Source organism: Strigops habroptila, chromosome 6 (assembly GCF_004027225.2).
Source record: "Strigops habroptila isolate Jane chromosome 6, bStrHab1.2.pri, whole genome shotgun sequence".
Lineage (NCBI taxonomy): Eukaryota > Metazoa > Chordata > Aves > Psittaciformes > Psittacidae > Strigops > Strigops habroptila.
The window spans coordinates 72,831,622-72,855,765 of record NC_044282.2 but is presented as its reverse complement, the minus strand read 5'-3'; the positions used below and the strand labels follow the sequence as shown (position 1 = coordinate 72,855,765).

General features: G+C 43.1%; 1 long non-coding RNA gene across 2 annotated transcripts; it reads right to left on the bottom strand.

The window, feature by feature from the left end:
• Positions 1-6,069: 6,069 nt before the first annotated feature.
• LOC115609649 lies at positions 6,070-21,826 on the bottom strand. Of its 2 annotated transcripts, none has more exons than XR_003991935.1 (5): positions 21,647-21,826; positions 11,801-11,893; positions 10,879-11,186; positions 9,449-9,578; positions 6,070-6,355 (listed from the first exon to the last, which is right to left on the bottom strand). It is a non-coding gene; the product is annotated as an uncharacterized LOC115609649 (long non-coding RNA). The 2 variants fall into 2 exon arrangements; XR_004389926.1 differs by having other exon boundaries at positions 10,879-11,129.
• Positions 21,827-24,144: the final 2,318 nt, after the last annotated feature.

Sequence of the window (24,144 nt, the reverse complement as noted above, 5' to 3'; positions counted from 1 at the left end):
GAAGGCTGAGTGTTAGCAGGAGAGAGTAAGTCTGAAAGATGTCCTTTGAGACAAGGCCAGGAAAAAGCTCTTGGGACGCAACTTTGGCAACTACAGCAATGTGTGGTAAGACTCCTCTGAATTTTTGGGGCCCCAAATTTGTCATCAATGTTTTTATATCTCGTACACATAATATATGGAAATACTTCATTTCCCAGTTACTAAAAAAAAAGCAGGGTTTGATTGATGCTTGACTGAATAGTATTGTGAGTTGCGATCTTAAAGAACTGTGTTCAGACATGACCAAAGCACTGAACCCTGTGAAAGGGAGATCCCTCCCCAGCGTGAACCCGTTGGAGTTAGTGGAATTACAGCTGATTATCATAAGACAGAGAACTAAGGTATGGCATCAGTCCTGCTCCCAGAGGTGGCTGCACCACTAAGCTGTGACAAAAATGATTTTCATTTTTCAACAGTAGGATCCAGAGGTGAAATGAAAGCTCTTTAAATGCCGCTTCTGCCACTCCAAGCTGGGTTTGCTCTGGTGTATGGTAGTGCTGTGTCCCACATGCTGTCCCTGGTGCCCCGTAGGTATCTTTGTCTGGTTTGGGTTGGAAGGGGCCTTAAAGCTCATCCAGTTCCAACCCCCTGCCATGGGCAGGGACACCTTCCACTAGAGCAGGTTGCTCCAAGCCCCTGTGTCCAACCTGGCCTTGAACACTGCCAGGGATGGGGCAGCCACAGCTTCTCTGGGAAAAGTCTGTGCCAGCGCCTCAGCACCCTCACAGGGAAGAGCTTCTGCCTAAGAGCTCATCTCAGTCTCCCCTCTGGCAGGTTAAAGCCATTCCCCTTGCCCTGTCCCTCCAGGCCCTTGTCCAAAGCCCCTCTCCAGGTTTCCTGGAGCCCCTTTAGGCACTGGAGCTGCTCTAAGGTGTCCCCTTCAGGAGCCTTCTCTTCTCCAGGCTGCCCCAGCCCAGCTCTCTCAGCCTGGCTCCAGAGCAGAGCTGCTCCAGCCCTCGCAGCAGCTCCGTGGCCTCCTCTGGACTCACTCCAACAGCTCCATGTCCCTCTTGTGTTGTTGCCCCAGAGCTGGATGCAGGAATGCAGGTGGGATCTCACCAGGGCAGAGTAGAGGGGTAGAAAAATCAGGGCAATCGAGACCAGTCTTTACTGCTCAAACCTGAAGAATGTTAGGTTTTAAGATAGCCATTCCTGAGGCTGTAAACCAGTGTAAAGCAAAAAAAGCACTGGAGATGACTTGTGATAATCTCATTGAAATTGCTGGATGCTTTTTTTTTTCTCCTCATCTCACCCTAAATGTTTTCTATCATTAATACCAGCGACCTCTCACTTCTGCTGCTTGTCATTAATGGGATGTGGCTTGCCTGGTGTAAGCCTATGCATTGGAGCTGGAAATACTTTATTTAATAAAAAAGAGAAAAAATGGCTCTGATTGCTGAGGTGTCAGTACAAAAAATTGAGCTGTTGTGTCAGATGGTTGCATTTGTGTAGTCAGAGGGAAAGTGGAAGGAGACAAGGCAGCTGTGCATCAGAAGTGTGAAAACATGACCAAAGTACCTTCAGCCTTGTTTCACCAACGCTGGATTAGGAGGCAACTGTGGTGAGATACAAGTGAAGAAAAGCACGAGGGGATACTGTTTGGAAAATAACAGTGAACTGCTTGACTTCCTCCAGCAAGAGCTTAGAAGTTTACAGAACTCAAGAGCCTTTGTTATTAAATGGAAGGGCTGAAGCAGTAAGCCTCAGTGCACTGTATCTAATGTCACTGCAAAGTGCCACGTGCGCTAGAGTAAAATATTGATAGCAGGCTGTGTCATGGGCTTAGTTAGCATTCTAGCAGGATATGGTGCTGCCGATCATCTGTAAGTAACCCCTCCCTCCAGTGACACAGCCAGTCAACAGCTCCGTGCCATGGCTGCAGATGTCCAGGAGGAGTTTTCTAGTCCTCTGCGGGTGGTTTGGTGTATCTTACTTCAGGTATATTCACACCATTGCTTTGCCTGTACCCGCACTGATATCCAGGAGCCCATGTATCACTGGGTCTGGATTAGTGTCTCCTCTCAGAGTTGGGAGTGGTGGGCTTGCAGTAACAACACTGGTTATTTTGTGCCTCAAACTGTTTGGCCACATGGCTCAGTTCATTGAGAAGCTTTAATCAACTTTTGGTGCCAGGGCAGAGTACTTGTGAGCCTGTAAAAGCTGAGAACTTGGCAGCCCCATGGACGGGTGCTTCATTACCCTTTTATAGACTGAAACAGATCCTGGGTACTTTCAGCTTCGCTTCCATGCTGCAGCTTTTGGCTGTCACATGGGGAAAGCTTTGAATAATGTGTTTGATCTGAGATCAGAAATCCACATTTTAATTGTTTTTCCATGCTTAAGCTGGCTCTGCTCAAACTGCTCCATAGCTGCACACGCTCTCCTCCTCTGTGGTCTTTGAGGAGGAGAGGAGAAGGGTGGCATGGGCACAGAGGAGGTCAGTCTGAAAGCTTGGCCTCTGCTTCCTTTGGTTATGTCTTGGTTTACAAGCTTTGTGGTGCTTGGGTTTCCTCACAAGAGTCTGAAATCTTAGTGTTCTTAGCTTGCTTAGCTTGGTCTTAGTTTGATTAGAACATCACAAGGAAAACCTGTGTTAATTGTCACCAAACCCATGTCCAGGCACACAGCCCCCAGCATGACTTCAGCTTTTCACAGGTACGTTCTAGCAATGAACCTCATCCAAACATCCTAAAGGGAGGTTATGTTAATAACAACAGGTATGGAGAACATGGCAGGAACATGCACCTTCCTCTGGTTCTTGTGCTGTTACTACTAAAGCCTGAATGTGAAAGTTCATCCTTTCATTTTCATAAAATCTGAATTTCTGTAATAACTTTGGATCAAAAGTTTATTCTCCACGCCAGGAAGGTGTGTTTTTCTGTTACAAACTGCATTGTCTTATTTGGGGAATATGTTCACAATTGAGAAAGAATTGCCTTTATTAACAAATCAAAAGCTTATGCTGTCAAAACTGAAATCGTTCTACCTTTTTATGTGCAAATTAAAGCTTCTGTCAAACCTTCAGCCGTGCTGCATTTAATTTGTGGAAATATAAAAATATCTGGCTTAATATTAAAATATTCTACACGAGGAAGGAGATATTTTAAGTGATGCATTGCATACAGGAGTCTCGAAAAATCAGATTTGAAAGAAACAAAGTGGTGTTTTAACAGGATTTATTTTTCCCTACTTTCACCAAAGTTCTTGAAAGCGTCTTGAAGTTATACAGGTGTTTGAGTATCTTGCTGGATCATGGCCTTTGGAAGTGCACCAAGCTAAATGTAAGTGTGTCCAGGGCATGGGAGCTACATCCGCTGTATTTTTCCTTATAAAAGGGTCACAAGGTTTTACTTCTTTTAACTAATGGCAAAGGTACTGAGAAACTTTTGACTCTCAATTCAATAAAGTTAGGGTGAACTATAAAAAGCAACTATTGGTTTCACGGTGATAACTTGTGCTTTGCAAGGTCTTTGTAGCAAGGATAAAAATCTTGGTTATCTAAAGCTGGGCACCAGCTCTATATTTGGGCTTCCAACATAAAAAGAGCAGTCTGTTGACCCAACAACAGTGCCCGGTGTTCCGGGAAGCCCGGTACCACGGGCCTTGATTCAGCACCATCCTTCAGCACATGCTTCATTTCAAGCACATGAATGAGGCCATTGAGGAACGCTGAGGTTTTGAACTGCATGTTTGGGGAGATGCTTAAATCTGCATTAATCCTATTTCAAACAGCCAAGTTTAGGAAGTATTTGGAGAGAAACTGGCCCTAAACCTGGCTGTCCATGTGGAATAGGGTGAAGCCACGAGGCTGATAGTTACAACTAGCTTAGTTACAACTACAACCAGTTAGTACGGCAAGTTAATGTATACTAAAAGGTTGGGTTTGATCTTAATACAGCCCACATTCACCCTAAGGATATGTCTGATGGTCTCTTTCCCCTTTTTCATGGGGATAACTGCACGTTGTCCTACTGTTTGCCTGGTTTTGAATGGAGAGGAAGGAAAACCCTGGTCTCTGACTGCAACATTGCAACCCACCTGCAGAACCCCCTTTTCCAGTGTGGTCAGAGTCTTTAGCTGTGTTTTGGCTGATTTGTTTCTTTCTAGCATCCCTGCAGACTACTTCATGTTTAATTCCCAGCTCTCCTTCTGTGACCAGGGAGCTTTCACCATAGCTCTGTGAGAGGAGGGCCCCTGTCAAGGTAGGCTGTGTTTGCTTGTTGTTTTTTTTCCAGTCAGGTACTCTAATATCTGGTCCTGTCATCTGGGGAGGTTTTAATGGTGCCGAGTCCATTTCACCTCATCGTTATTTCCAAGACCTGAATGAGGGACATTTGCCCTTTTGCAGTGCTGAGGACAGAGTGAGTGGCTCTGTCTTGAGGAGCAGGCTCATTTCCTGAAGTGCCCGTTCCCAGCACTGTGGTTAGGCTAGGATGTGCCCATGGAATCACAGCACAGGTTGGGTGTTTCCAGCCACTTGGTGAGCTCCACTGCAGCAATGCTCAAATGGAAGAATCCTTCTGTCCGCACTGGTACTGTCTTGACCACACACTTTTCTTGCGCAGAGGGTGAAAAAAATACTCTGTTAATTTTGTCAACTGTTAGAAGTTCCTTTTGGGTGGTAAATTACTGTCTCCAGGGATTCAGAGCACCCACTCCTCTGCTGCTTTTGTGCTACTGCTGTTAGCAATGCCTAATTCTGGCATCCTGGTTTTTAGATCATTTAGTTGTGCTGGGCCATCTCTGTAAAGGGAGTTTCTGCAGGCTGAATGTGGAATGTATTAAATTTGAAGGTGTTTATTACTGGTATTAGGCCATTAGCTGTAATTAATGGCAAGACAGCTTTTTGAGTCTGTGGGTTGTCCCAGGTTTTGCCCACATTCTCTTTTCATATCCACTCCCCAGCATGAATTATATGAGCTTCATATTCTGCCTCTCACCGTCAGAAACCAACAAAGTGGTTTGGGTTGCGATCTCTTATTTCAGGCCATAAACATACAATCCAGCCACCCCATAAAGTACATTCCTCCAGCCTACTGCTTTCCATGAATGCTCAAGGATACCTGTGGCAGCAGTGGAGAGAGGCTGGTGTGCTCCTTCCAACTAGTGAAAATCCTACCCACAAAGCCATAAGGCACCATGTGAGTTAATTCACCCAAACCAGTAGGTTGTGCCTCTGTGCTGCAGTCACAACATCTTTGGTTCTGCCAGGAGCCTGTAAAATGGTGGAATCCTGTTTCCATGCAAGGATTCAGGGAAAAGCTCCCCAGGCTCCATGGTTTGCTGGTGGTAGGCAAAGCCATGAAGGGGAATGCGCTAGTAAGCTGGACTCCTCTCTCCTGCCTTCCCCCTAGTCAGGAGCACATTAGCCTCATGCACTTGATGCTTTAATAGGCCTGTGTGCAAGCTGGCCACCTCACTCTTTATTATTGTTATTATTATGCAATCAGACACTACTTACTTAAAGAATGTGCTGGGTATGCACTATTTATACAGGAGCTATGTACGCTGAAATCCATTTTCTCTGTGGTGATTGCTGATAATGTGGTAAGCTCCGCTTTGATTCATTAGGATAGCAAAAGAAATATTCAGAATTATTTGGTATAATTCACAGCACTTCAGAATGCAGATATTTTCATAATACTCTAAATCTAACACTTGTGCTGGTAACTCAAGCATCTGATGGCTGGTTTGCCATAGGGTCTGTCAACTTCAAATTGTGGTAGCACCATTCCTTCATTCCAGGAAAGCTGGTTTAGCTGAGTGTCTGTAGTGAGTGACCTCTGTGCAGTGACATGGCTGTTTGCAAACTGCCTCTGAGCTCTCTGTGGGTCCCAGACACCTCTGGACCCCATGGCACAGCCCAATGCTGCAGATGCCTCAGTGAAAGCCATGGGGAACCCTCTGGAATGAAGGGACTGTCTTCTCCATCCCCAAGCTGAGAACATGTTTTCCAAAGTGGCACTCGGGGAAAAAAAAAAACCCTTTCAGTAATTTTGTTTCTTGGGTTGAAAAAAAAGAACCACTATGTTAATTTTAATTAGTTCATTTAGGAGAAGATTCTTTTTAACATTTCTTTAGATAAAGTTTTGTGCTGCTTCTACTCTGTCTTTTCCGTGGCAAGGTGAGTAAATGAACTCTTTGGATTAGCAATGGATCACCAGTCTCTCTCCTCCCATTGCACATTCATTCCTTTCTTGCCTTATCAGGACCATCCTTCTGGCTGCACTGACCTGAGTATGACTTCAGCTAATCCAGCACTGGATGAGCCTCGGGAGACTTCCCACTTGCATCCACACAAACACCCAGCGCCACCCTGTAAAAACACTGGTGTTAAACACTGCTTTTAAGGTAGAGTCTCAAAAACTCCTTCTAGCCAATGGTAACCTTTGGCAACAGGAAATTCACATCATTTCAGGGTTTGGGTTCACATTTAAAACAACAAAAGAGCCAGACTGCACTTTCTGACAGCCATTCACCACTCTGTCACCTAACCATCATGTGTGTATAAATCTCAGCACCACCACCCTCCCTGAAAAGCTTGTCCAAGGCACCTTTGGAGATAGGACTTAAAAGCATTACACACCTCAGAACATCAAGAGGGCTTCTTTCTCCTTTTTTTCATGTCCAACCCCATGCATTGAGCACTCCTCATCTCTCTCTGACTTTACTGTGCACTGCAGTGTATTCACACACCTCTGGAAATGAGTTGCATAATTTAGATATCTAACTTTAAAACCAGGGGTTTTCCTGTAGTATCACAGATTAAAACATTTACTTCTTATCTGAAAATCTTTATCTAGCCCTGCTGAGTGTCTTTGGACTGTACCTGGCAAATGGAAAAGTGATCAGCCTTTTCCCTCACTTTTCTGCTGTTTCTGCCTCTAAACCTGAGGCTGGACATGTAACAGATGGACCCAATTCAATTCCCTCTAATCAGTTATGTATTTTTAAAGTAAGTGTCTGAAAAACTCCAGAGCAATTATCAGAGAGAATCACTTCACAATGAGCAGCTGAGATTCCCCTATGTATATATTTGCCTCTCTGTCTAAACACCTGAAATGCTTGGGGAAAAAATTAAACATGGCCAATGGCTGCAGTTAATGCATCAGATTCTGCACTTCTGGGCCCTGTATTTATAGCTCTGTCAGGTTCCTTCCTTGTACTGACCTGCAGAAGAGGATTTTTTTCTCTTATCTGATGCAGAGGTTGTCTGTCTGTCATGATGTGGTTATTGCAGCACGAAATATTGCCTAAAACTCGACCCTGAACACATTTTGTACAAGGACAGTTTACCCCAGCATTCCAAAGGAGAAGAAACCCTCCTCATTCTAGCCAGAGCAGTGAGCCTGTTTGGGTATACAAAACTGGGTTGATGCTAAAAATCCCTCATGGAGCCTCAGTTTTAAACACACTCGGCCTCTGATCTTGCCTGAGCCCTATTTCTTCTGGTGCTGTTCCACTGAACTCAATCATATTAGCATAGATGCACAATACAGAAATTTAAACATAGATGCATCAATGTTTGTGTGGGTTGAAAACAATTAAAGGTACTTTTTGCCTTATCAGCTGATGCTGTCTAAACTCTGGTTCATAACCTTGGCACTCAGAGAAAGGCCTTGTAGTGGTTTTGGTGAGCATCACGCTAGGTCCCTACCCAGCAAAGGGATTTTCACCTCTGTCCCATTACGTGATGTGATTCTTTCTGTCCCACTAGTGCTGCTGCAGCACTGACCCACCTCCATGCATTCAACAACAATGCAGGAAGCTTGGGACAGGCGTTCAGCATCAGCAGTTTGAGGAGAGAAGAACTGCATGACACAGTCAGAGCTTTTAAATACTATCAGTTCTTTAAGAAGCCAATGAGTACAATAAGTAAATAAACATTTACAGTGCTCTTTTCACCAGGGCTGAATACATCCCAGCATGATCTGTCCCCCCTCTAGTTGCCTTTCCAAAAGTTTGACTGCCTTACTCTTGTCTATCTATCTAGTCTGGACTCTTGTTGCCCTTAATGTAATTCTGTTTGCGTTCAGTCGCTGTTGCCAACCAAAAATGGGAATAATTCATAATGAATTAGCACCGTTACAAACTCCACATCCCTTTCCATTCAGTGTCCATGAACAGACTTTGATTTTTTAAATTTGGGGTTTTTTTTTCCATTAGACTTAATTATTCCCAAATTCATTTATGGAGGCAGGATAACTTTTTCCTCCCCACATAGGTGGTTCAAAGGTAAACTATAGCATCTGTGCTGCAGACAGAAAGTGTGCTGCGCAGATACACTGCTTCCCTAGTGCTGTTTCTTTTCCTTGATTGAGTGAACGTGACTTACAATAGTTTCTTCATTTAAGCAAAATTACCTGTTAGTTATTGGTGTTAGTTGTTCAGAACGGCTTTCTGCAAAGATTGTAAGTGTTGGGGTTCACTTACCTTATCAAGCACTGTACTTGTTATATCTCCATCTATTGAAACAGCTTTTAGAACAGTGGGAGAAGGTGAACGTGCCCTCAGCCCCCTGACATGCACAGGTAATATTTCATATAGAAGCTGCAGGATTTTATATTTTTAAATACAGAATTCTCAATTAAAGGCTTAATTATAAAATGTTTACTCACTCTGCTGAGGACTTACTTGGCCAATGCTCTTGGGTCCTTTAGGAGCAGTTACCTGAGTGAATGTTCACCTTTGTCAACAGGAACCTCCACTCTGGTACCTACTTAACAGCTATAATAAAAATGGAATCTAAATCAATCCTGCCCAGATCCTTTAAATTTAGGTGTATGAGGCAGCTACACCCAGCTGGCCCAAAGAAAGAGATGGCTGGCAAACCAGCCCCAGTGGTTTATTATTCAGTGAGACACGAAGCCAAAAGGGGTCTGTTTTCTCTAGCTAAGGAAGGAAGGCCAAGGTGACAGAATTTCAGCAGAGCAGGATGCCACACAGTTGCAGGCTGGGATGTAGGAAGGCCAAGGCATTACTTTTAAGCATCACTGAATACATAGCTACAGCCTGGCTTGGTCCTAACGTCATCTAAAACTAACCCAGAACCAAAGGCCCTCATCATAGCCCAGCTCTTTGTGACAAAGTGTTTGTCAGAGCAAAGCAATCAATATTTTGCTAATTTAAAAATCCAGTGTCCAGACCCTGAATCATTTACTTGCTCCAAAGAAATATTTTGGAGATGCCAGAAGTCTCCAAATGCCTCATAGTGAACTTCCCAGCTGAACGGTAGTGACTCTTCCCGGCAGTCACATAGAGTACATGGATTTTAGAGCATTGATTTTAGAGCACATCACTAGTACAGTCTTCAAAATTATATCAGTGCTGGAGTACAGCTCTTCAGGAAAAAAGAAAGGGAAAAAAATCAGAGTAAATGATAACCAAAGGCTTTCTTTGGCTCACTTACCCAGTTGGCTTTGCACTAACTTGCCCACAACAGGATTTTTTCGTGCCAAGCACAAGTGTCCCCTGAATCCTGAAGCTATCGTGTTAGTTGATTCAACAGAAAGAAAAGATGCCGTCAGATAAAGTCAAGTCTATATTCATACCAGGACGTCAAGAGGAAAAAGAAAAAAACAGTTTTAGTATTACCATGTCAGCAGAAAGTAACCATTTTTCACACTGTCTTTTTAAAGCTCAGCTCTTGGGTTCCAACCTCAAACCCCTAAGGCGTAAACCCAGCTTCTTTCCCACATCCAAGCATGTGTGGTTGCTCTGAATCACGGTGTGGGGATGCTCTGGCCACGTAGTTGTTATGGGGCAATGCCTCTGTCGGGCTGGCTTTGTCCCAGGTAATGCCACCCTGCTGTACTGAGCATGGGGATTCATGGGAAGATGCGAACACAAAAGCCTCCTCCAGAGTAACACCAAGTAGCAAATACAACCCTCTGCCAGACCAAAGAACTGCTGTTCTTTGCCACATCTTTCTGAACAAGTATTCAGCTCTGTACTTTAACAGGAAATGTTTGAAAATCAACAATTTCAGGTGAGGGGAGGGAAAAGTCTAAGTTCCTTAAAGTTACTATGAAATCAAGAAATAAACACTGGGTGTGGTATTCAGTTCCCTCCCTTTCATTTCCACCCCCCCAGAAAGCAGTTTCCAGATGGATTTTCCCCAAGATGTTAATATTGTGCTGGTTTTAACGCTGATTGAAGCAAGGTAGCAAGTGGTTATTACAGGCCTAACATGCCTGTTCTGCCAAGAAACAGCATGAGCTTTCAGCTCAGAAAACAAGGTGGACTTTGTGTTTTAATCAATCTGCTTTTCCCTGCCTGGGCCAGGTATGCACGTCCATGCTCACAACAGGGATGACTGAATTTATGGTCAGCTTATTGCTACTTTTCTTAGTCAAGGCCTGGTTTAGGAAGGCTGGAACTAACACGCAACCCAAAGACTTTGTTTTTCCCTAGGAAAAAGTTGGACCTGTCCCCACCAAGGCTTCCCTTTTTCCCCTGGAGTGCCTGGTGAGGATGGCCCAACACCTTGAATCTCACTGCGGTCACTGCCTCACTGAGCCATTAACTGGGAGCTCATTGCCTGTGGATCCCTGTGTGAGGATCTGCTGCTGAAACAGTGGAGGTTTGGGGGCATTTTGAGTGATTCTCAGGGTAGAAAAGTTGGTCAGTATGACTCTTTTCTCCATGTCCTGACTTGAAGGGAATCATTCTTTCTCTTAGTCTTCTCCGTGTCATTTGCCTTTGTTTTCCAGCAGCATCAGTTAGGTCTAAAGTGGCAGGGCAGCTCAGGGCTGTTTCCTTCTACCAACCTGTAGCCATGCACTGTGCTTTACATTAATCTGTCCCTACAAGAGCGAAAAGAGTAGAGTGATGGCTTACCCTTTAACAGATGGTTTGCTCTTTTGAGAGCCTCTCTTGGCTACATGGAGTAGGCAGTTTGTCTGTTATCAGAGCTGATGTTCCTGCTCGTGAAACAACAAGAAGCTGAAGCGTTTTAGCCAGAGCCAGACAAAGGCAATCTTCCCATTTTCTGCTTCTTGCAGTGCGTTTGCAAATGAGCAGCAGTTGTCAAATGCTCCTCTTCAGCATGAATTCCTTCTCTCTCTTCTTCATTCCTGACAGACTCAGACCTAGTCCAGATCAGAAGCAGGGATACAGGTCCATGTCAGTACAATGGGATGCAGAACCTGCTTGGAAAATGGGATTTAAATGGTGATAGTAGGTGTATGTTAATTCAATTGGATTTTGCCTGAGAAATGATGTGTAAAGTAAAGCATTACTCAGAAAGGTGTGCACAGTGCTTAAAACTAAAACTTTAATGCTTCAGGTCCCAACATTTCTGTATTCTATTTCAAATGCTTAATTCACTCACTTTCACTCAGTTTTCTTTCTTTAAAACCAAGGTCTGTTAGGTGAAAAGAATGCTGTTAGGATGTGTGTGCTTCTATTTGTGTGCCTGTATAGGCCCATGATCGTTTCTACTGCTAAAGCAGGCTGTATAGCTTTTGTTTTCAAACCTGAGTTACTATTTTGACAAAGCATTTGTATTCAGGGGTATGAAAACTTGCTCAGCAGCCTTAAGGAAAGAATTTCCATAGGTTTTTGTTTCCATGTTTTCCAGTTTTACACTCAGTTACAGGCTCGTGTTGAAAAACATCTTCCAGTATCAGAACTTCTGAAGAGAAAACCCTAGAAATTGGTAGAAAGCGCTTTTCTCTCAGAGCAGATGCTTAAGGCTATATCTGCTAACAGGAGAATCAACACAAACCACTCACATTCACCAATATCAAAGTATACTCACACTTGTGAATCGCTTCCGGTTTTCAGATCCTTGCCATTTAAGCAGCACGGCAGCATCAGCTCTCCTCATATACTAAAGCCTGAGAAAACAGTTCTGAAGGGCCAAAAGAAGCAAATAAAACATATTTGTTATTATGGCTGACCTTAGGCACAGAGTATGTGGCGCTGCGGGAGCCAAACGCTGCGTCTCTGATGATAAGTATGGTGATAACTGGTAAGACTGTGCTGAACTACTGTGAAACAATTCAGGTAGTCAGCAAACAGGGCTAATTGCTAGTTTGGGGGATATTATGGGTAATTTACTGCCCACTGAGGGCTTCTACCTAAAAATAAGCTTTTTTTTTTTTTTTTTCCCTTTGGACAGGACTTGCATGTTAATGTAGAATTCCTGATGCAATTAGATGTGAAGAGGACATTCAGCTGCACTTCCATACATGCCCTTCCGCTTCTCAATTATCTTGTCTTCACAGATCCTTTGACACAAACCATATTCTTAATTTTTTCTTCAAAACTAGCAAATAGGCATTGCACTAAATTTGCTGTTACCCAGAATGTCTTGATCAAAGCTCTGAGGGTAACACAATAAACACAAGAAAAGAAACTACTGGTGGTTTCCAATACAAACTAACGGGGAAGTGTCAAGTGAGCAGCTACTGACAATTCAGCCCTGAAAAACCAAATGTAATGTGCAAAACTCCCCTTTGAGAAGGAAGAATAAATATCCACAGAATGTTTTGGCTATAATTACTTCATTTAAAGGAAAAAAAAAAAAGAATATAATGTGCTGAATTCAGTTTGCTAAAGTCAAGACATTAATATTTTTGGCATGTAGAGATGTAAACCAAATGTTTAACTGAAATGTCATCCCCCAGGTTCGCGTTTGCCCACTGAACTACAGCACAAACCCTCCACAGACCCTCATACAATACACATTTTTCAGTTCATTGAAGAAGGCCCCTGCTGCTTCTCAAAGAAAACTAACTTGGAGAAGCAAAATAAATACTGGCGTGGCAGTGCAGCAGCAGAGCCTCGCGAGCACAGATGTGCAGCATTGTCGGCTTTTCAATCAGATAAGGAGCATTCAGACATAATCACTCCAGTGTCTGGGACAGGGTGCGTGCTATGGAGCTGCCCAAGTATGGCCCGACAGACACATGCAGCGTGTGTTCAGGCTAAATGGCAACAAGCTGACAGTATTTCATAACAGTCCTGTTATGTCTAGATAGGCAAATGTTTGTGTAATTTAGCTCTGCCTTTGAAATGGCTTCAGAAATGGGGACACAAATGGAGCTTTGTGATGAGTTGACAAGGATGGTGTACCTGCTGGATGGTGATATTGGCCAAAGGGGTGCCACGACCAAAGGAGCACCCTTGGGGTGTTACAATCACTCTGTGTTGCAAGGGGCATCCTCTCATCTGCCCAGCCAACATGCAGGGCAGCTCCTATATATATAAGAATATATGGTGGCAACTTCAGTTTTGAGCCTTGGGCCTCGCTGGAGTATTGTCATGAAAGGGTTACTTATGTGCTTTTAGGTGAGACACCTTAAAACAGTGAAGGACCTGCATTTAACCCTACAGAAATAGAGCTCACTGGTTCTGTGGTAGGCCTATTAAGCTACACAAAGTATCTCAGGAGGGGAAAATTTAACTTACATACAAGGCATGATTTTAAGTAAAGAAATATTGATGGGGCGGGGGGGAACAAGTATTTTTTTAGCTCTAATTTATGGCTGAGCAGCTTCATTTTAGTTACTTCATGGGAATATTTTAAACCAAGCCTGCATAATATTAAAATAAGTTAAAATGTATGTAAAATTTATGAGAGCATGTCAGGTGCAATGCTTGATAAAGTAAGTTTAATGCCTCAGAATTTTTTTCTTCAGGCACAGAAAGCTGAATCCTGCAATTCTAGGTTACAGTATAATTTTAGAAACTCTTTTCCATTAGACCATTCTTTTATTAATGAGATCCAACCCAATTTAACAAAAAGAGGGAAATTCCTAAAGAGTTTGTGGAAAGTCCTCAGCAGGTCGGAAGCCGAGTGTGTGATAAAAGAGGGTGTTTTCCTGCTGCTCATAGGGTATAGCCAATTTGATAAACACACAGAGGAAATCAATTTACAACAAACTTTCTAAGTGTGCCTCTTCAGAGTGGCTTTTCTTCTGCCTCACTCTCTGACCAAACAAAAGCTTTGGCAGCTGACAGGGGCTGTACATCACTTGGAAAACTCTTCATTTACCGGGAGTGTGTCATGTTGTTTTGTTGTGTGACACTCCCAATTATCGTGACAGAGCTAAATGACAAAGTACTGTCATTCCCTGCCCCCTTGAAAATTCAGAGCAGCTCCTTCCCAGTTCTCTGCCTGGTCACGGGAATGCTGCTGAACTGGTACAAAGGAGCAGCAAACAGGGAGGCTGTCTGCAGCCTGCTCCAGTGTATTAAACACCCAGCTCCCTGGCAATATTAAATCTGAATTTACTTCCATCAAACAGGAACTTTGCATATCTCATTCTGCCATTATAAAATATTGACATCAGAAAGAGTGAATCCTGAAATGAAGATTATAGATGAAAACTATGTGCTTGGTAATTATCATTCTTTTTTTTTCCTTTGTTATTATTCCTTTCCTCTGAGGATTGCACAGGCTGTTGCAAACAGTAATGAAGTTAGCATGCAATGCCAATGTAAAGTGTGCTGCAAAGTTATTCCTTTCCTCATTATAGATGAGGGAAGCGAGGCAGCGGGAGGAGGGTGATTTCCCCAGCCAAACTGGTACACAAGTGGGACAGCCCTCTGTCTCACATCTTAATCATCCTCCCCAGTGATGAGACCCTCAGTGCCATCTTGTTTCTGTTTTCTTTTGTTCTGCTATTTCCCTAGGGTTTTTTAGGGCTTTCCTGGGGCTCAGAGCTATTAATATCAATGACAATTTTTGTCACAAACCAAACAGCCAGTTCACAAATGTTTTCACTCCCAACAAATCCACTGCCCTGGCTTCTAACGTTCTCAACTAACCACAGCACTGAAAAACATAGTTTCAGGCATGAAAACGTCTGACCATTCATTTCAATAGCTGCCTGTTTCTCCAACCCCTTCTTGAGGCTCATCAATAGGAAGAGCTCAATGGGTTGGGCAGCCTGCCTTAGAATAACCCTTTGGGTTGTTGCACATAGCTCAGGCTGCTTCCCAACAGAAAAGGCATGTCATCTCACCCTGAAATTCAAACTTGGCCAATTCAGTTGTTCCTGCTGGTGTCTTTCACATGTAATCACTCAATGAGGTATCACACAGCAGCAGGACAGCTTCGTTTGCAAGTGCTGGCTCAGCATTACCTGGGCATACTCTTGAACCCTGCCTCAATGCCTATGGATGGTCTTGAGGAGTGTAATACATACAGCCTGTGACACCTGGTACTGTATCTGTCTCATATGCTTCTTGCAAAAATCAATCTAAATCAATAAATTGTCCACCCTCCTCATACAGTATTTGCAGAGGTTCAAAGACAGGACCAATTACTCTTAAGGTTGAATTGTCAGGTGTCAGATGAGAATATAGAAGTTGAAGCATTATATTTAGGAACAGATTTATTTAGAGGACCTGAAAAATTTGCTTTGCTATCAACAAGTCTATGAACAGAGCTCTTATAGCGTGTTCTGGTAGAAACTTGTACCTTGCAAAGTGATAGGGGTTGTGGTGGGATTTTTTCCTTTTCTCTTCTTGTTGCACAATTCAAATCATACCTGCTTGATCAAGTAGGTAAACTAAGAGCCAAGCTCACTGAAGTCATAGCTACAAAGCTCCTGACCTTCAAGGGCTTTTGGTCTTCACCCTTCTTGCCAAGCACACTGCCTTTTTGTTACCTATATGTAGATTACAGCTGTAAACTCCCCATGTCTCATTTATGAATAATATTTATGGATAATATATATATGTCTTTATCATGCATTCAGTCTCTTAGGTTCAGTTCCAACACTGAAACCCAGGCGAGTCTCTCAGGTCTAAAGATCACATGTGAGTGGTTTTGTCCCTGCCAGAACCATGGCACACGAATACCACGGCTTATTATGATCATACAAGATGTTCCCAAGTTTAACAGTTCTCATCCCAGAATACCAAACCCCCTCTCTTAGCACTCCTGACAAATCAATATGCATTATTATTACGTGCTCAGATACTACCATGATAGATATCAGATTTCTGCTCATGCCAAAATTTCAGCTAGCTGTTCCCTTGAGTATTTATGCTTGTGTACTGTATTTAACAACAGCCCATTCAAAATGCTCACAGCTCCTAGGAATGAAATGCACATAATTTAGGAATAGCTGCCTGGCTATTCAGGCATCATGCTGTGTCAAGGGAAAATTAAATCTCTGACTCCCCCCTCTCTTATAAAACAAACCTGTAGTTTGCATCATATTTTGGGGAGCTGCATGGAAGTTTCATAAAGAGCAAGTGAGCATGGCTCTTTTTCCTGGTTAATGGTTGTGCCTCCCCATTAACGTTCCAAAATGATACAGTAGTTTGAAAAAAAAAAAGGGTCTCAGTGTGCATGCATTGTATCACATTAAGAAATCAGGATTTTCTAGGCACTGCACAGCATTAATTACACCGAGCATGCTGCAAATTTAAATTAAATGATATGCCATGTTCTGTTGTAAATATCCAAATGGATTGCAAGATGCAGCCCCATATTTGCTTCTGATTGGCATTTGTGCACTGAACAGGATCAGAAAAATCTCTATGATATTTATCATTATATTTTGTTTAGGAGCACCTGATGCAAATGCACTGTTTTGTTTCCAGCAGTACCTAACAGCACGGGTACAGGTCAGAACTCGTCTGGGCTAAAAACAAAAACCCTCCTTCAAAAAGAATATACTACTAATAATAAAAGAACTAAGCCCTGTTTGTTTGTCTTCATTCCCCCTCCTAATGAAATAGAACACAACTATATTTCTCTATGTATTTACAATATCTGGGGAATGAAGAAGTGCCAAGAAGAAAACGGGGGATGTGGGGGACTGAAGCAGGTCAGCATGAAGGAAACCTGAGTTTGTCGTGTGGGTCAAGTACCTCGTGTCCTCTGTAAGCAAATGCTGCAGGCTTCAAATTGTCTCGGCAGGGAAGGGGCTGCTGCCACAGCCAGAGCTGAGGGCAGGACAGGGGTGAGGATGAGCTGGGCTTGGGACTCATCTCTGTTACAGTGAGGGGAGCCTGCTTTGGTGATTCAATGAGAAGACAGTGGCTGAGAAGAATATAAGCAATAAACAGCAGGTCTGTTAGTATTTGTGTTCCTTTTCTTGGCATAGGTATTTTATATTCCCTAGTGATTTTATACTATCAGATTGAATTGTCAAGATCTCACCAGCCTCTGCCCTTAAACAACTGGACGAGTTGTATTCGAGCCCATACGTCTATGTGATTAAACACTTTAAAACTCTGCACATCAGAGAAAAAGGATGGCATTTAGTTAGTTGTATAGAGAAGGCATTTATAGAAGAGATTTCTATGAAATGATCAGCACTGAGCAGAGAAGGACAAGTGAGTGCGAGTCTGAAGGCACGAGGCATAAAAGAGGTACAGCCTAGAAGTGTGGGTAGGGCTATGCAGAAACTCCAGCTTGTCATCAAACCCAGGATTACCATAGTCTGTCAAAACTACCTTACCCTTTTTGTGTCTTTTGCTTTTAGGACCTGACTCCAGTTTTCCTGGCCCAGGAAACAAAACAGGAAGACAGCCTGATCTACCCTAGAACACTGAATGGTCTCTGAAACGGAGCTCAGGACATCTCAACCTTGTCAAACTTCTTTCTCGGGTCTTCTGAAGAAGAAATTCCTCTAGAGTGTTCATCAGCTACTCTGCAATATACTTCTCTGGGTCAGGTTGTGGATAGTGTTGTTATGAGCTTATCATATAGTAAAGCAGGGCTGGCAAGCTGGGCCTGCTGGGGATCTCTTAAAATAACATTTGTCCCAAACCTTTTACTAGACCTATTCAGTGTCTCATTTGGGTGTGATGCTGTATGTTCAGCAGGTGGCTGGTGACAGCAAAACCTGTTGTGGGACTACAAGATGGTTGTTCATTCCTACAGCTGACAGCAGCACCACGGTGGCATATTCAGCCTTTAAGGTGTGCTTTTCCCTGGGAGCTGCAAGGATGCACTGAAAGGTGTCTTAACATTCTCCTACATCCAGAATGAATTAGGTAATGGTGATTCAGGTGAGATGGACACCATAAGACAACCCCTTTCCATAAGTACTATGTGCCTGACAGAAACAGGCAGGAAAGAGAACAGCCTTCAGCTCTCGCGCCATCAGAAAAGGCAGAAAAAAGCAAGGCAAAGATAGTTTATGTGCAGCTGAGGCAGCTCTCAGAACTGAATGTGTCTGTGATTTAATAACACATCTACACAGAACGACACTTCTAATATTCACCGAGAGAAAGGCAGCAGAGCAGGGTGGGGCCACAAAGAGCACACAATGCATTACTTCTGCAACCACAAACAGCTGAACTACCAGGTATTTATTTTTCTATATGCACAATTGTTGGAAGAGAATGAAAATTATTCTTTGACACTCTGATAGAGATATAGAATGCCCTGTGCTTCCCCCAGCTCCCGTGGTCCTGACGAGAAACAACTCACAAATTCTAATAAATAGAAAATAGAAATAAATACTTTAACTACATGGCATAGGGTTTTGAATGGCTTTCTGAATCGGAAAGTGCTGCTCGTACGTCTTCATTACTTCTACGCTCTGTAATGTTGGCTCTCCAAAAGGCAGAGACAAAGTGAGATAGATACCACAAGGATCACAGACCCTACACTGGGAAACCAAGTATCAATGGTACATCCAGATTTATGGTAGGGGATGGCAGTAAAGTGAAAGCAAAACTGTTTGCACAGCTTGTGTTGTTGCCCATTACTGTGTATTTGGCCTTTTTTCTTGCTTAGCTACAGCTGAAGGAATGGAAAATTGTACCTTATATACAGTATTAGGAGACACTTTTTGATCGTAAGGTCAATCAGACTAGTTTACCTGCTTGAGGTATTTATGGCACAATCAGTGTCTTTAAGGAAAGGTTAGATACATTTATGGGAAAGGTCTTTTGCAGAAGTCTTCCTGTTTCATAGAGGTCTTGGACAAAATGACCCAGGAGACCCCTTCCAAGTCTGTCAAATGTGGTTCCCTGATTGATGCTGTTTCCCCCCCAAGTCTTTTGAAAACACCAAGCACTGTTATAAAATTTAATATGATACACTATATAACTTTAACACAATGCCATTTCCTTATAGGAGGTGGTTAGCTGCTAGCACAGGAGCCTTGTGCAGAAGGAAGGAAAGAAGAAGAAATTGCAGTGCAGTTACTCTGCCAAGGGATATTGACTATAACATTTACGCTGTTCCTTAGTGTGGACCCTCATCTGTGTGGGGAATACCACGTCGTGGAGGCATATAAGTAACCCAGACTGTAGTATATATTTCTCCAGAAAAACCTAACAGGGCCTGAGGTGATTCTGTGTGCTGTGCAATAGGCATTCCTTCAGTGCTGGAAAGCAAATGGACACCTAGCTCTCCTTATAAATAACTGCCTGGTGTTGTAATCGCCTGGGCATAACAAGGAGGCCAGAAACAGGAGTGTCCAGCCCCTCTCTGCACGCACAGAACCTGTCCTCTACCTCTGCTCTACAACCCTTCTGTAGTTACAAATGACCAGAGTGAAAGCAACACAAAACATTTCCAGGTCCACCAAACGATTTAGTAACTCTATATCATATTTCTCACTAGTTTCCTTTTTATTTTTCCAATTTGAGGAGAAATGTTTTGACTGAATGTTTCCTAAATTGACTGTTTCTTCTTTTTCTCTCAAACTGTTAACATATTTAAAAGTTTAAGTCAACTGAATTGGGGTTTACTCTCAAAACCATTTTACTCTTTACCTTTTTATTTTCACTCCAGCTTATTTAGTTAAAGGCCAAACTCCTCTTCCAAAAACCAGCCCTCGTCTTCTTGGGACAGCGCTGTCAGGAAATAACACCACCCATACACACACACTCCAAAGCCTTTTGAAGTTTCACATATGTGAGCTGTTCCCTTTTGCAGGGCAGACTGGGATTAACTCTTTTATTAACCTTCTAACCTCATCCATGAGAAGGAGAAACAGCTGAACCTCTTTTTTTCTCATTTGGCAGCTTGCAGCCTTCTTTACCTAAACACTCGTGAGCTCAAACACCCTACAGATGGGAGCAAAATGAGGACCATTAATGGTGATTTCCATGAGGAGCTCCCTGATTTTGGACCCTCCCATTATGTTGTACTCAGTGTCAATGGCTATCCCTAAAAGCTTCTGGTTTCACTTGGAAATATTTTCCCATTACCATGAGGCTTGGGTCTAGTTGAATCATATTTATTGGGGCAAATACTGTCCTTCTGGTCCTTCTCCCCATGTTGCATCAATATATTTTCCCTGATTCCTATGTCAAAAAAAAGGGACTTTTAGCAAATGACAAATCTGACCTGGCTTTAATCCTGACAGTGCTACAATTGCTCATCCTTAGCTCTCACTTCATCCTGGCGTCACAGCGCAGAGTAAGACACTCATGTCAGGATAGCTCTTCTCACTGGAATCACAATAGTAAAAATTAGCCTCAGTGAGTGACACGAGCAGAAATTTCAGAGGCAGGAAAATTTATCTCCTGCTCTTTGTCTTACAGTATGGTGCACGTTAGTGGTTGGAAGATTTAGCTTCCAAGCATCCCGTATATATAAATCCTAGTGGACAACCGCTCTCCCAGCTTTTTTTTTTTGAGCTCAGCAGCTGGAATCTGCCAGGGAATGAGGGTTGAGATAAGGATGGAGAAAAACCTTCCTGTGGCCTTCAGGTGTTGGTCAAGGGTCGAGATTAGAAAACAGCCAAAGCAAAACAAAACCCTCTCAGCTATGTCTCCTTACTGTGTTATACAAGGTCATGGCTATTTGGCATAAGGACCATGATTTTTGGGCCAGCCCTGCCTCTCTGCTGTAGCTTAGACCATTAACTGCTTTGATGATACAGTCCCTCTTGGGGTTTCTCCTTCTGAAAGATTTATTCTTGGTTTAAAACTCTAATACAAATGCTCCACTTTAGCTTTTAGGAGACCAAAACACTTAAAAATCTCAGATGGGCAGGACAAGGCAAAATACCTCTCAGGTCCCTGGTAAAGGCCTTCAAATACCACTTTGATGAGAGCTTTCCAGCTACTCTGCTGGGTAAACAGACACAGGGCAAACAGCTCTAATGTGCAGGGATGCCCCTTACACCACCAGGCAGAGGGGAAAAGGCAATGGGAAGAGTAAAAGGCAGGCAGTGATGGATCCAACTGAATTTCTGCCACTTTTGATCTTTGGAAATGGGAAAACCCATTCAGGGTCACAGATTTCCGGACCGGGCTATATGCACCATTACTTGTGCCACAAAGCAGAGATGCTTTGCCTGGCCAAAAAGAAACCGTTACTGTGAGTTCTCTGGGGTGCAGGAACTTGATTTCCCAGTTTTCAGTTAATACGTCAATGATTATACATAAATAATAGTAATAATATAACAATACCTGCCTTTCCATTATATTGTACTCAGTCTTTGTGATGCCTCTCTCACGATAAAATCTGTCTATTAAACACTTTAATTGAAACTCTTAATAAAACAGAGCTATTTTAACTTGTGCAGTTACATTCACATCATGATCACAAAGCACAGAATCAAATAGAAGTAGCCAGTCTGATCCTTGTATAGAAGCAAACACCATCATTGTGCATCTCAGTAGTATATAAAACAAAGCTGTCATATAGACAATGAATTGTCCAACATACCGTATTTTAGGGTTTATGCTGCATCCAAAAGGGTTTGGTTTGTCCTTAGGCTTGTTCTAAAAATCTCTAATGCCATCCCAAGCGACACAGCAAGAGGGGACTGGATGGTCTCACCTCCCAGACAAGAAGAGCAGGCTGCAGCCAGGAGGGGTAGGGAACAGTCACGCCTCATTATCAGGAGCCCTGGTTCAGAAGGAAAGAAGAAGAAAGGTTATAATTTTCCTGGTTTAGGAAAAAAAAAAGCCATGGAAGTCTTGATGTGCCGTGGTGCTGAGTACTGAGCAGCCGCCGTGGGGTCACCGAGAGAGGACAAGGCAAAGCCTGGTAATGCAAGCGCTCACGTTAAATGATGCCTCCCAAGGTCCGGAAGGGGTCTCAAGCTTTGGGCCTTGTAATAAGGGAGTTCTGGAGCTCAGAGCCGGTGAAGTGCTTTGTTCCCTCTTGTATAATTGATAAATTACCATTGTTAGTACTAAACAATACTACTGAGCACAGAATGGAAACACGCTAATGCTTTATCCGTCTTAAGCAATTCTGCTCATGTGCTCATACTGTTCTTAAATGTGCTAGATATTTGTTTGATGAAACAATAAGTTTTAGAAAAGGGAAAAATAAGAACTTTAAAGATAATCAAAACCTTGACTACATACTTTACCACAGGCAGCTGTGAATAAGCTTCAGTACTCTTTATTTTTAACATTCCAGATATGTAATTTAATGCAGGTCTAATGACAGTCTCGAACATACTGCTTTAATCGAAATTGTTCAAGCTCTGTTCTGTGACAAGGGCTCACAAGCTACCAGCAGGGTTGTCCATTTTCCCCGCTTCTGTAAGGAAAAGAAAAGGGAGGGGAGGGGGACACTCTTGAACTTATGTTGCTATTGATGTGTAATATACAATAAAAAAACAGTTAAATTTCAATTACCCACAGGTAATTATAATTTTATTGTTTGACTGTACTATGGGGATTTTTGTAATTCCCCAGCCTAATAATTTTCTATAATTTTACAGGTTGTCAAATAAACTATTAAAGATTATCTTTGAAAAGGATTCTGCAATTGTAAGGACATATCATACTGTTCCTGTACATTATTAGTAATTAGAGATCCCTGGATAGTGAAATATCTGCACTATATGCTAGCTGCTGGATACCATATTTTCTCACAGCCTCCTGTAATCTTGAACCAAAGCTTTCAAACTTCTCATCCATTGTAGCCTGAGTCACGTCCAAACTTTTATTAATATTCACTGAGCACTCATTAAGCAATTCTGGTGCGTTCAATACGTTAAATCTCTGCTTCCTGATGGGGAAAAGCAAAGGCTCACAGGTCCATCCCGGTGTAGTGGAAACAAACACAAAAGGACTAATTCTGAGCTCTGTCCCCTGATGGGGATATGGAGAAGCAGCAACGTTTATACCCGCACAAAAGATCTGAATCTGTCCTGAATGCCTTTTGATAGTCTTGCACAACAAGATAAAATCATGCAGCCTGGTTTGATCCTAAAAATATGCGTAGATGCAAATGTGCTGGGGAGCAGCTTCGGATGTCAGCCAGGAGCAGGAGTGGGAAGGGCAGAACATCTAGCCCACAAGAAGCAGAAATCTGGGGGTATTCCCCAATCCTCATCAGTGAGTGCCCCCCAGATTCACTGGGGTGGGGATGAGGAAGTCCCCAGGACACATTCCCCCAGGACCCATGTATCTGGGGTGGGCAGACAGCAACTTTTCCCAGTTCAGCTGGCAAAGCCAAAGGCAAATGAACCACCATGTACTGGGTGAGAGCTCCCTTCACCTGGGTGAGACTGTCAGTCTTACAGGGGTGTGATCCTAAGGAGGACCAGAGGAGGGATGAGCTGAGAAGGAAAGTGGGCACTGAAACGTTGCATACAGCACCCAGGCACAAACTGAGAGGGCAGCAAGTGTAACACTGCATGAGGGGATTAGCAGCTGTAGGGGTTGTTGGTATCTGCCTGTAGAGCCATCAAAGGCACAGTTCTTAGCTGGTGGCATTCCTTTTTTACTGCGGCTGCCCCAGGAGATAGGCATTATTTGTTTTATTGGCCTCTTGGATTGTTATGTGGTGAAGGCTCTGTGCGGAGGGAAACTTCAATGCATTAAGATTTCTTTATGGGCTGAAATCTCCCTGAGGAAAGTGGTTTCAGGACATGAAGATTTTCATGCAGAAAACTTTATGGATATGATTTTTTTTTCCTGTTGGATGCCTCCTCCCTTACGGCTGGGTTTTACACAACCCCAGCCTGTTGGGGCACCAAACAAGAGCATCATCTCGTGGCTCTGCCCTGAGCTGGACACATCTGCAGGGAGGGTTTTGCGTCCCTCCTGGTGCCAAGAAGCCTCTGTGGCAGCTGCGATGCTCAGTGAGGGATCCGGTGAGGGATTCCCCTCACACCAGGGAGTGCTGGGGTGGGTTATGTTGGGTTTATGGCAGTGTTGAGCTGGTGGAGCAGTATAAAGATATGGGAGCACAGGGAAGGA